Source organism: Lutra lutra, chromosome 14, assembly GCF_902655055.1.
Source record: "Lutra lutra chromosome 14, mLutLut1.2, whole genome shotgun sequence".
In the NCBI taxonomy this organism is placed as follows: Eukaryota; Metazoa; Chordata; class Mammalia; order Carnivora; family Mustelidae; genus Lutra; species Lutra lutra.
In genome coordinates, this window is record NC_062291.1 from 24060670 (window position 1) to 24074283 (window position 13614).

The 13614-nt window shown below is 41.7% G+C and overlaps 1 protein-coding gene across 5 annotated transcripts in view; it reads right to left on the reverse strand.

Moving 5' to 3' along the window:
- RHOBTB1 (Rho related BTB domain containing 1) overlaps positions 1–10006 on the reverse strand; it is a 122513-nt gene extending 112507 nt beyond the window's left edge. For 3 of the 5 annotated variants that reach the window (XM_047701904.1, XM_047701896.1, XM_047701891.1), the window contains exon 1: positions 9520–9737. The gene's annotated coding sequence lies outside the window, so the exon portion shown is untranslated. Of the gene's footprint in view, positions 1–9519; positions 9738–9929 lie in introns of those variants that run through there. The other 2 variants (XM_047701907.1, XM_047701893.1) reach the window with 1 other exon arrangement.
- Between the last annotated feature and the right edge of the window lie 3608 nt (positions 10007–13614).

A 13614-nucleotide genomic window follows, 5' to 3' on the forward strand; every position in this document is an offset into this window, starting at 1 on the left:
CAGATTCCCCATTGAGCAGGGAGCCTCATGTGGGAGTCGATCCCAGGATCCTAAGATCATGAGCTGAGCTGAAGGCAGACACTTAAGCGACTGAGCCACTTGGGCGCCCCAGTGATGGGGATTTTTTTAAATGAAAAATTTCACTTGGGCCGAAGCAACTGGTTTAAGCATAAAAGAAATATGCTAAGATATGAAAATAGTGCCTTCAACCTTATTCTTGCCAATTTGCCCCTACATATATTGAACAAGAGCCATTATAAGGAAAGGAAGAGATGATTGAGACCAGGGACAAGCTGGAGAGGCAAAGGAGAGAAGAGGTTTCAAAAATGTTTTAGTCTCTGGGTTGTGGGTATTCTGCTGGGTATGTCTTTTTATATCCTTGCTTCTAAAATCCATGTCATTACATGCAATATAATTGTCTCTGCTTCCATATGGCGACAAAATTCTAGCAACTATATCAGGATCTCAATAAATAGGCAAAACGAAAATGTTGCATAAGTTGTTTTCCTTCAGTTACTTTGCAAATAGAAACCCCCCAATAATAAAACACAAATTTTGTAAATTAGAATAGTATCAGTTATGAATGCCATTTTGCAATTATGAGAGTAAAAACATTCCACATTGAAATAAGAAATGCCATCTGATTTCGATTTAACTCAAAGGGGGAAAAACACATTCCATTTAAGAATGACAAATAAAGCTGTCAATGTGATCCATTTATAGCCCCTCTGAGAATGCCACAAATCCACATAATGTTCTGAGAAGCTAGTTATTGTATTTGCTCTCTCAAAGAGAGAAGGCGTAGAAGTCCCTATGACAGACTGTTATCCAAGGAAACTAAGGTTAGGGGGAATAACTTAATGTTAGACAACATCCTAGGTTCATACGCCTTCAAGGGGAGAATGAGAGCTTCAAGGCATCGTATTTAAATAGTGTGCAGCAGTGGAAAGGGTGAACTGCTGCAGGGACTGATGGAGTGTGAGACAATGCAGAAAACCCTTTGTTTTCCTAGCCTGTCCCCCACCCTCCTCTGAGCTCTGCGAGGGCCTCACTGACCTCGCGAGGTCTCCTCCTTCAAGGAAAGCCATAACATCTTCATGTAAACATCCGAAGTGTCAGTTATTTTTGGACATTCATTATGGGTTATTTCAGGCTCCGGTACAAGGGCACTTGCCGTAAATGAACATTGGAAATATAATCTCCATTCTTCATTATGATAATGAAACTTCCTTCTTTTAAGAAGCAGTTTGCTATTAAATACATATCCATGTATTCATATAAAAGTATATATAAAACAAGACCCTCTGCAGGACATAACTGATTATATTTTTCTCCTTTGCACTGGCTGATGAAAAACTGAGGACAAAATTTGTTACTATCTTCTAGCAAGAGTGTTGAATTTCATGGCATAAATTTTCAGTATGAATCTCTCTCCTGGCCCCATCTTATGTTCTTAGCCTTATTTTTTTCCTTTGACTCATTTTTTCTTACCTCTTTGAAATATATTTTATATTGCTGTACAGTATGTATTTTTATTAGCCTTTCTCTATAAGCCTTAAATCCTTTCCAGCATATAAATAAAACATTCAACATTTATAGATGCCTTTTTTTTTTCCTTTGGAGAGTTGCAGAATTTTCCCGAGGCAACATATAATTTATTACTATAAATGCATGAATATTAACACATTGGTATTTATAGTAATTAAATTTTTTGTGATATTTAGTTTAATATTTCAGTTAGATTTTCTTAATATTTACATATATACCTTTAGAACTGGGATTCCTAGACTGAGGCCCAGGGACTGAGATTATGTGCAAAATTTTGAGCATGTAAAATTTTATTAATGAGGCATTTTGTGATTTTAATTCCAATTCTGAAAGGTGGTTTTGACCCAAAAGATTAAAAAAAAAAAAAAAAGATTACTGCTTTGCAGTGGAATAATTCCATAAGACCAGATCTTGGTCTTCTGACACTCAACTAATTGACAGCCTATTTATTGATTACCCACTAAGTGCCTAACGCTGCAATAGATACTCTGTAGCTGTTTATTGCAGTAAACAGCAATAAATGTGTAGGCTTGACCTCTAACCTCAGGGTGCTTCTAGTCTAGTAGAGGTAGGGTAGACTATAAAAAAAATGAACATAAAACAAGCAATATCCGAGGGGAGAATATTTGAGATAAAGGGACCAGCTAATGCAAAGAAGGTGTTATAGTCCATAGATATCTCTTCTAGGAAATATCAATGGTAGATCTCCAAATTCACTTTCAGTACTTCAGTCTAGAAATATCAGACTCATGCTCTTATGCATGAAAGTCAGAAGTCTTTGCCTTGTTCTCATTTTTTTAAAAGTTAGATTTCCTAATGTGAGGGAAACGTATCTTCAGAGAAACAATGCGAGGTATTTTGTTACACATTAATTTCATTCAATAAGTATTTGAGTCTCCCATCTTTAAGGCACTGTGGGAGATGCTCTCAAGGTGCTCAGCGCAGACCAAATAAACCATAACTATCATACCTGTAACTATAATGTACTGTAAACCAATCCCATATTGTTCCGAGCCATAGGTTTATGAGCCAAGTAAATTCTAGAGCACAGACGCTTTAATATACAGTTTTGAAACCCAAAGCTTTTTAGAAAAGCACAATCACCCTGTAAAAGTTGAAGATGGATGAGCTGGACAAAGTGACACATCATGAAAACTGGGATTAAACATTCTTTGGAATAAAAAGCCTGGACTCTGGTTTGGAAAATGTTCTCAATAGCCCTGGCTGTGTAAATCAATACATTAAGAGGTGACTAAAGATCATAAATACTTCCCACATTATTAGATGTTTTCCTAAATTAAATTCTTTATACATATATTAAAGAAATAACATCCTGATAAGATGAAGATGACAATGAGGTCACAGAATTCTGTGGGATGCCTCCTGGGAACCAGAAACCATGTGAGAGCTCTGTGCGCATGCCCTGGGAGGGAAGGCTGTTAGGAGGTTTATTTTACGGAGAGGGAGAAACTGAGGTCTGGAGAGGCAAAGCGATTTGCCTGGTCACAAAGCTGCTCACAGGAGATGGCTAGGATTGGAACCTGAAAAGTCAGACTCCAGAGCCCCTAGGAGCCCATTTGCTGCGTTATCAGTCAACTATGAGAAGGCAGGGTGTTGCATGAATTCTCTCCGATAAACTCATCTGCTTTGCGGTTTAAATGGCTTTGGGGAACAACTTTCTGAATGATGAGTCGGAGCTTATCGTGTGCAAATTAATTTAAATATTAGCCAACGCGAGACAGTTATGATGGCAAATCTGCTATTAAGAGTAACACATGCAATTAAAGTTTCCTTGACTCTGGATAGGAGTATGTGATTGAAATTGTCCATAACACTCCCTCTCCTGGGAAAAATCAGGAAGGGTTGAATGTATTTACTTTGAGATCCTCAGTTAAAAGTACAAACATTCTTCTACTAACTTGTTTCTGTGCTTACTGTTTTTAGATAATGAAATTTTAACTTGGAAAAGGGAGATGTTAAAGCTTTCTCTAAATCCAGATCAAACAATATTTCACCATTCTTGTAGGCTCCTGGGCCACTGATACCCCTTAAATACTAAGGGGGCAGCAACAACAACAACAACAACCCTGTATTCTAGTGTTAGGTACCACCGATTGAATATGCGTTGTCACCCACTGTGCCAAGCCCTTCCTTTCATTCTCCACAACCACCCTGTTAGAAGATCCCTATTATTATTCCCAATTCACAGTTTAAGAGATTGGGGCCCACAGAACTTGCACACACACTAAAGGCTTCCCAGCTTGTTAACGGAGGAGCTGACACCAGGCTATTGACCCTGGAGCCCAGGCTGCCTCCTATTTCACTCTACCATCTCCCTTTGATCACCTTCTCATCCCTAACCGATACATCACTAAGCACGCACTGTTTCCGAATATAGGCAGTCTTAAAACCCTTCAGAATTTAAGGCTGTGCACAGTCTGGACTTTTTGAGAAACCAGTCCAAGCTAATTTCTCAATATTCCTTACTAAATATCCTCAAGGCCTAAGGGAACCTGCCTTCTGTCACAGCCTTAAGAATTCTCCTAAACCCACAATCCAGCTAAATTCTCCTGCTCTTAAAGGTCAAGTCCAGGGGCGCTTGAGTGGGTCAGTAGGTTAAGCACCTGCCTTCAGTTCAGGTCATGATCCCGGGGGTCCTGGGATCGAGCCTCATGTTGGGTTCCTTGCTCACCGGAGAGTTTGTTTCTTACTCTTCTCTGCTGCTCCCCCCGCTTGTACTCTCTCTCTCTGTCAAGTTAATTAATAAATAAAATCTAAGAAAAAAAAGGCCAAGTTCACATTCTACTTTTGCAAGATACCTTCTAGACCCACCAGCCCAGAGGAAGTAGTTTGGAGAGCTGGCCTCTACTGTCTACGTTGCAAATGATCCTGATGTCCCCAAGAGCTTTGGCAGCCTGGATCTATGCAATACTATGAGACTTGTGTTAGAAAATGCTGTTGGGCACTTTTCTCTGGAGCATGTTCAGAACTTTTATCAGTTTCTCAAAGCTTAACAACCACTCAGCATTACCATCCCCTCTCCCACCCGGCCCGCAACCCAGCCCCAAGTTCTGGAAACTAATGACATTAAATGCTAATGTTCACTGAGCATGGTTGCCAGATTTAGCAAATAAAAATATTATATGGGACATGCCTATACTAAAACATGATTTGTTGTGTATTTGAAATTCAAATTTAACCAGGCATTGTGTACTTGATCTGCAGCCCTTTCCTTGAATGTTTTGTGGATATTAATCTTTTCTCTCTGCTATACTGAGTGTAATCATCTGGAGGGCAAGGGGCTTCATTACTGCTTCACAGAACCTAACACTTAAATTTATTGCTAATTACTGATTTACTTTTGTGGCCCAACAGAAACATTTTGGAACATTCTTGATTTGGGGGCAATATCAAACCCAATAGCTATATCATGATTATATATATACGGCTTTTGCTACAAGGAAACAGATTCCCATCATATCTAGTACACTATTTGCTAGCTTCAAACACACGAACTTTCCCCCAATTTTGTTTGTTTAAAAAAAATCCTCTTATAAGGAACCAGGAAAATTTCAAAACATACTAAGAGTATTATTGAATCTCAAAGTGAGGTCTTCAGACTATTTGATTGAGAAAATCACCAAAGGTGTTAAAAATGCAGTTGTCTGGGCCGAATCTCAGACCTATTAATTCAGAAATGTGCAGAAAGGCTCTAAGCAATCTGGGTTTTTAAAAGCCTTCCAGATGATTTTCATGCCCTCTAAAGTTTAAGGACTGCCTTTTTTATGGGATGTAATACTCTAGCAAGGATTGCTCTTTAAGTTAGAGAAGAAAAGTTATTTTAGTCCTTAACAACAAGCCATCATCATTTGGAGTTCAAAATATCAATCATCTTTTAAATGTATCTTGAATCTATCATGCTAGTGGTAAATGTTCAGCCCTGTAGATTTGCCATTTGGAGCTCCTTAGCATTTAAACAGAACTGGTAAACTAATGATAGGTATTAAAAGGCTGCCTGATAGATCATTAAAATAGTAAATTGAGTCACTGAAATTTATACAGGCCATACAAAATTTAAAAAATAAGATTATCTGAAGTAAAGTGTTCTACTGTGTATTAATGTTGCTATCCAGGATTGGTCTGGGAAACCTAAGGCTCTTTGGGATTTCTGGGAAAAAAAAAAAAGTGTCATTTCCTAACACTTCCTGCCACTGTTGACTGGGTAGTCCCTGGGATTTTTGACTGCTTGGTGAGGCGTGTGCTGGTCTGGAAGTCAGGATGCACAGGTTCTCTATTTTATGTTCTGTGTCTTCATCCATAAAATAATAGCTTGGACCATTAGTTTTCTCCAGTGTGTCATCTTCTTCTTCTTCTTCTTCTTCTTCTTCTTCTTCTTTTTTTTTTTTAAGATTTTATTTATTTATTTATTTGTGAAAGAGAGAGAGAGCGAGAGAGTGCATGCAAGCGAGCACAAGCGGAGAGAGAAGCAGGCTCCCTGTGGAGCAAGGAGCCTGATGTGGGACTCGATCCCAGGACTCTGGGATCATGACCCGAGCTGAAGGCAACGGCTTAACCAACTGAGCTACCCAGGCGCCCCTCTAGTGTGTCTTCTGAACCTAAGTTCCTGTTATCATTCTGAGGTTCAGTTTTCTCTGTTGTAAAATATGGGTCTTGGACTATATGGAGTGTGTCTGCTTGTCCAGGGAGTCCCGTGGTAGCCGTGTTTTCTTCATTACTGTACTTGGATCCCCATTCACATAACTCAGGCTCACGGTAACAGTGTAAGATTGATGATGTTTCATTTGGTTTTTCCCAGGGATGGGACAGTATATCGGCCATTATCACATGTCCTTTGTAGGAGATAATTATTCATTATATAATTATAATCATATAATTCATAATCATTCATACACACTTACTGATCACAGCTATGTGCTGTGCGTCACTGTGCTAGACCCTGAGAAGACAGTAATGAAAAAAGTCAGGCAGAAAGAGCTCCAGGCTCATGCGGCTTATAGTCTGATGGGGGAATGATGGAGAAGATAAAAACAATAGCCACATGTAAACAGACGTGTAAGTAAAATAAGTGCGGTTTGTAATCAGTGTTTTAAAGGGATCACTGGGCCTGAGATAGAAAATAACAGAAGACTATTCGGGAAGAACCTCTTGGAGGGGGCAATATTTACTTGGACCAGCAGGAAGGAAAAAGAGACCAGGGAGGGGGTTGGAAGAAAGGCCAGGGCAGGGAACAGCATATTCTGGAATCCTGTGGGAGGAGCTGTTTATGTGCTTGGCATCCAAAGGTCTCTTCCATCTCTGAGAGGGAATTTAATTCAAAATTAGAGAAAGGAAATCAGAAGCCCAAAGGGCTGAAGGGACTGATCTGAGGTCAAATGGCCAGTCAGTCAATGGGAGAACTCTTCCATGCCTCAGTCCAGAATGTGAGCCCTTCTGAGGGATCAGGATCACAATGCAGCAGGAAGCACCACAATGCTTTGGTTCAAATCCTCGCTCTTTGACTCATCAATTGCCTGTCCTTGGGTACCAGAGCTTTTTTGAGATTCAGTTTTCTTTTGTGTGAAACACAGATGACATCGACTGCATCAGATTGTTAAAGGGATTGAATGAGCTAATGTGGCTGATTGCCTGGTACATCATAGGCACCGTGCTCAGTAAATGAAAACTCCTTTGATTTTTCACCAAGTGCACTTTCACCCAAACCAAACTGTTGGAAAATAAGTAGGGCAGAGGTTAAGTGATTTGGATAAAGGAAGAGTGCTAGCAGTGGGGAAGTTCTGGAATACCGGGCTGGGGCCCGTTCAGCAGCTACTCATCTGAGGGCTGAGTGGAGGAAATAAGAAAAGGCCACTGAAGGTGGGAAGATGTCAAGAAAAACATCTCCAAATTTGTGGTTCTGCTCACAGCTTCATCTGCTACTGGGAAAACTACAGTTGTCTTTATAAAACAGAAAAGACCATCCTTAGTAATATTTGTACTTACAATTAGCATATAAGAAACAGGTTTTACTCTAGGAAACCAGTAAGCAGAAAAATGAGACACTATTATTAAATACACGTAAAGAGAAAATGTGATGTTAACATGTCACTCAATCCACTGGGAACAAATTAATTTAATTATCTGCAGGATATTAAAATGATTGCCAGTATGAAGAATACTTAAAAACCAAGCCCATGGTATTAGAAGAATGAATAATTTATCTAAGTAATGGTGAAGATTTTCTTCATTGTGAACAAAACCACAGATTAAACTTTAGCCTTAAAATACTGAGAGGCATATTTCATGGATTAAAGCGGACAGCCAGCTCTAAGGCCATCCCACAAAAGCTGTTTGCTCTCCCCTTAGACATACCCAAAACGTGAGGGAATATTTATGGTTCAGGCACACTTGAACCAGGGCTGAGTATTTCTTAGTTTCGGAAGTTCAACTACTGGGTCCCTTTTCCCCCAGCCATAAGGTAAGTGCCATTCCATATATAACTTTTTGAAATGCTGCTTACTTTATGATTCTCTGCCGATGGTGCCTTATGGGAGAAATTTTATTTCAAAGTTTCACAGGATGTGAATTGAACTCATTATTTTACTCTAAACTCATTGTTTAATTGACAGGAAACATGCATTCTAAATCATCTTGTATGCATGGCAGAAGCGGCTACATAAATTTAACAATGGGTGGATTATTACTATTTTGCATATTTATGGAATTTTATATTCAGGAAGCATTTTACAAATCTTTTATTAGTTAATCCTTACACTTACGAGTGAGTCTGACAGGTGGTAAACAATGCTTTGGGTTTTAAATTGCCAATACGTGAAAACTTTAATGGGGGAAAAAATCTACTGCATTCCTCCTTGCTCCCAAACTTGCCAAGAGCACATTTTTGATACTTTTTCCCTCTCGCCAGACACCAGGGCTAGAGGCCTGCAAGCAGGTTGGTGTCCACCTGAAACACAAGGAGAAGGGGGCATACTGGGCTCTGTCCCAGGTCAGGTGGCCAACATCAGGGAAAACCTCGGAAGACACCAAGGTGATATTGACAGCATTCCCAGCGAGACACATCCCAGTGACAAAGCACATAAACAGATACATTAGGAAGCAATTTTTCTAAAACTATACAGTTAACTTGATTTTCAGTTCTAATGATGCCGTACTTACTGGACTCACTCTCTAATGACAGTGCCAGTTCTTTCCAAATGAATGCGCGCATGTTAAAGAAATAAAACCTGACTCAAACTAAGAAAGTTTGTATTTTCTTTTTCAAAAAGTCACAAATTGAAAAACACTTAGCAACTTTGAACATTCCCTGCCAAGGTTTTAGGACCCTCCAATGTACCCCCCTCCAGATATGAGAAAGTGTTAAAGAGCAGGGCAAAGAAAGCCTGTATGGATTAAAGTCTCATTGTTGACCCAAACCTTTTACAGCCTGGGGCTTTCAAAGCTACCAAACGAAGAAAAATCAATCACGCATCACCTGGGGGCTGGAAATGAGGAGCTGCAGATGCTGCACCTACTTTCTGAAGATTCCAGCATGGACACGTCGTCCTGCCCAGATTCTAATCTCTTCTGAGTGACAGTGTCTCTATCCCTCTAATCCCTCAGGCCTCCGCCTCCGTGGTGTGTGTGTGTGTGTGTGTGTGTGTGTGTGTGTGTGTGTGTGTGTGTTGGAGGCCAGTTGGGTTGGAGGGTGCAGAGAACACCCAAAGTATATTGGAAGCTAACACCCTGTGAGGCCCCTTGCGTTCTCAGTGTCGCTGGGCAGCTGTCAGGAGGTCAGCGTAAGGTAACCAGGTCACCCCTCTTCCAGGGGTGCAAAGGGATGCTTCAAGCCCTCGCGTCCCCTGGGTGCGCGGGTACCGCGAGGGCGCGCACGGAGGGACCCTCTGAGTAACACCTCCCACCCTGGCGCGTCCCCCATGTCCCAAGACGCGGCCCCGCCCCGCTTGCGCTGACTACCTGCAGACGCTGGAGGCGCGGCGACAAAGTCTGGCGGTCCTGCGGTTGGTGGGGCGAGCGCTCCGGCTTTGTAAAGCCGTCCGACCCCACCCTCTCTCACCTCGGGGGGGCCCCCAGTCCGCCAGGAACCTCCCCGTTGGGCCACCGCGCTGCGACCGGCCGCCGCCTCTCTGCGGGGCGGGGGCTGCCGGGCCCTCCCCACCTCGCGGCCTGCTCCGAGACCTTCGGGCGGGGCCCTGGGCCGCTCAGATCCCCGCCCCCCTTCCCCGGAGCTGGCACCCCGCGGCGCCAGCTCCACCCCCCACACTGGGGGTCCCCAAGCCCCGGTCAGTCCTAGTGCCTGTGACCCCGCCCTTGTCTACTCATGGCGGGAGGGACCGCGCCCCAATGTCGCCGTCCCCACGACCCACCTCTGGGATTCCCGTGGGGTGCCAGGAGGGGGGCGACTCCTTCTACTAGTGGAGGCCAAGTCTGGGGAAAGTTTCTGGCGAAGTCAAGGGTCAGCCTTTTCTTGTAGGGACGTTCTCTAGCCAAGAGATAGAAACCCAAGCGATTCTATCTGCGGTTTCTGCTGACATCACAAACCACACATCACTCGGTGTCGAGTTGGGTAGTTTACACAAAGACTCCCTATCATTACTGCAGCCGTTTGCACGTTTGCCCTTCAGAACCCCAGCCGAGTGACATTTCAGTGGAAGGGTTAAAGGAACTTAATTTTTTAATAAAAACTTAATGCTGGAAACCAGTACATTCATTATATGCTAGCTCTGCCCCAAGCTCCAAGCATGGTCTCATCTGGATAATTCAGACCTTTCAGTGACCAGGATTACATAGGTCACTATCTCGCACTTCCAAATCTCCAGAACTTTCCCTGTCTTCAGTCGCCTTTTTTATTTCCCTGGCTATATGGAGGAGGGGTGAAAATGAAATGCAACAAAAACAATTTGAAGAGCTTTTAACAGCTGGTATAAAAGTTTATGGGAGAGACAGTCTGCAATCATTGAAAATAAGATTTGGAAATTATCTGTAGATCTCACTCTTCAGTTTTGCCATTTTGCTTGAATTTGAGTTATGGAACGCTAGTAGTATCTATTATTTTTAGCAGAAATAATACTTTTCTAAGAATTATTAAGCAGATTAAATGTATAATATGTTGTTGGATCATCAACATCAGTTATGATGGTGGATCATGGTAAAACTCCCTTTACAGAAGAATGTGGTCACCACCAGCTGATAGGAGACACAATATCTTTCTGGTGAGATAAAATTGGTTTTGTCTTAGATGTTAAATGATAGAGAAAGGTAAGCTAGAAAACAGAATCTCTCTAGTCCTACCTGCCATCTAATGAATATATTGCCTTTTAGTTTCCCTCTTTTTTTCCAATTGCTCCTAATAAGCTGTAATTTAAAGATTGCTCAAAACTTTGGTATTCATTCATTCTTTAAAGTATTTAATGAGGACTGGAAAACTGCCTGGCATTGAGCTTGGTGCAGGTGATATAAGGGTGGACTAGACAGATAGATACAAGTTCTCCCATCTAGGAGTTCACATTCTGTGGGTGGAGAGACAGTCACTAAACAGGCAAGTGTAAACATAATTAATTGTGCCTGTGAAAAGTGTGTGGAAGTATGGAGCGCTAGGAGAGAAGACCTTCCAAGTGGTCTGACTTTTACATTCCTATTTTGTTTTGAACTCTAGAGTTATTCAGTGCTGCAAAGTTTTTTTGTTTTAGTTTTGTTTGTTTGTTTGTTTTGTTTTTGGCTATCCTTTCTTTCATGTCACATATTCAGTCCATCAGGAAACCCTGATTAGCTCCAGCTTCAGAATGTTTTCCAAATCTGACCCTAACTACCACTCTCCCAAAGCAGCATTGCCTATTTGGATTTCTGCAAAAGGCTCTGTACTTGTCTTCCTGCTCTCAATCTTGTGCCTATGGTCTATCACCCATGGAGAATTTAAGGTGACACTTTAAAAGTGTATGTGCTGAGTGCTGTGAAGTGTATAAGCCTGACAATTCACAGACCTCTACCCCTGGGGCAAATAATACATGTTAATAAAAATAATTAATAAAGAAATAAATTAAAAAACAAAACAAAAAGCGTATATATTAGCTCACATCAATCCTCTGCTCAAAAACCACCCAATGGCTTCCCATCACTTTTTTTTTTTTTTTTAAAGATTTTATTTACTTACTTAGAGAGAGAGCACGAACGCATTTGTATGCGCCTGTGAGCCTGGGGAGTGGTAGAGGAAGAGGGAAAAGCAGACTCCCTGCTGAGCAGGGAGCCTGAGTGACTGATGGACAGACAGATTGATGGATGGGGGGCTCCATCCCAGGACCCTGGGATCATGACCTGAGCTGAAGGCCGATGCTAAGCCGGCTGAGCCACCCAGCTGCCCCTCTTCCCATTATTCTCAATCACTTCCAATTTCGACAACACAAACTTGACTCTAGTTAACCACCAAAACCTTACATATCTGACACCCCATCTCTCTTTATCTCCATCTTTGTCACTGTCCCCTCCCCAACCCTGCCACCCTCTCTAGTCTTTCTGCTGTTCTCTCATTGCTCAGGCTCCTGCCTTTTGGTCTTTGAGCCTGGACTCTTCCTCTCAATATTCTACTGAGGCATACTCCTCAGTAACAGATATTTGCTCCCTCATGCTCCTATCAAGAGAGGTAATCCCTGACCACCTCTTCTAAAATAGTCTCCTCTTGCAACCCTCTCACTCTCTCTTTATTCTACTTGAGTTTTCCTTATAATATAATTTGCACACATACACATGCACACATTTATTGTTTGTTGTCTCTCCTTTAGAATGAGAACAACTTGGTTATAATGTCATGCATGTAGAAGATACAAAATAAATATTTGGAAAGAAAGCATACAGATTGGGGGAGCTGGGTGGTTCAGTGGGTTAAGTGTCTGCCTTTGGCTCAGGTCATAATTTCATGGTCCTAGGATTGAGCCTCTCGTGGGCTCCCTGCTCAGTGGGAAGTCTGCTTCTCCCTCTGCACCTCTCCCCGGCTCATTCTCTCTCTCTCTCTCAAATAGATACAATCTTTTTTTTTAAATTTTTTTTATTATTTATTTATTTATTTATTTGACAGACAGAGATCACAAGCAGGGAGAGAGGCAGGTAGAGAGAGAAGAAGGGGAAGCAGGCTCTCTGCTGAGCAGAGAGCCCGATGTGGGGCTCGATCCCAGGACCCTGGGATCATGACCTGGGCCGAAGGCAGAGGCTTTAACCCACTGAGCCACCCAGGTGCCCCTCTTTTTTTTTTTTTAAAGCATATAAATTATGTTACAGACTGAATGTGTCTCCCCAAAATTAGTATGTTGAAGCTCTAATCTCCAATGTGACCAAACTTGGAAATAGGGTCTTTATGGAAGTAATTAAGGTTAAATGAGGTCATAAGTGAAGGACTCTGATCTGATAGGATTAGTGTCTTTTTAAGAAGAGACACTGGATAGTTCACTGTAGTACAGAGGAAAAGCTATGTGAGCACCCAGAGTTGGCAACTGCAAACCATAAAGAGAGTTCTCACCAGGAACCAAGCCCACAGGCACCTTGACCTTAGACTCCCCAACTTCTAGAACTGTGAGAAACAAATGTCTGTTGTTTAAGCCATCCCATCTATGGTATTTTGTTATGGCAGCCTTAGCCAACTAAGATAAATTACATACAATGTAAAAGAAAGAGTTTTGATGCAATCTATACTCATACATTATAGCCAATCATTTCAAGATTACTAATGCATGAAATGGTGTGATGGTGTGTCCTTCAGACAATTAACAAACTTTGCAGGATCTCCTGGAATAATTGAGGCTTGAAGATTAATCTTATCTGGAACCAAGAATAAGTAAGTATTTAATGTAAACAAAAGTCTTGTACAGCTTTATTTGTTTCTGAGGTCATGAATGACTGAAGCTCATAGGAGTAAGGATGGTCTGGTCATGATCACCATGGTGAAAAATGCTGTTTCAAGAGAGCACATCCTCTAAACTCCATAAAACTTTCTACTGGTCCAGGGAAGGGCTCTTATGTTACGGTGTGCCTAGAACATAGTCATGGCCCATTGATATTCAAGCA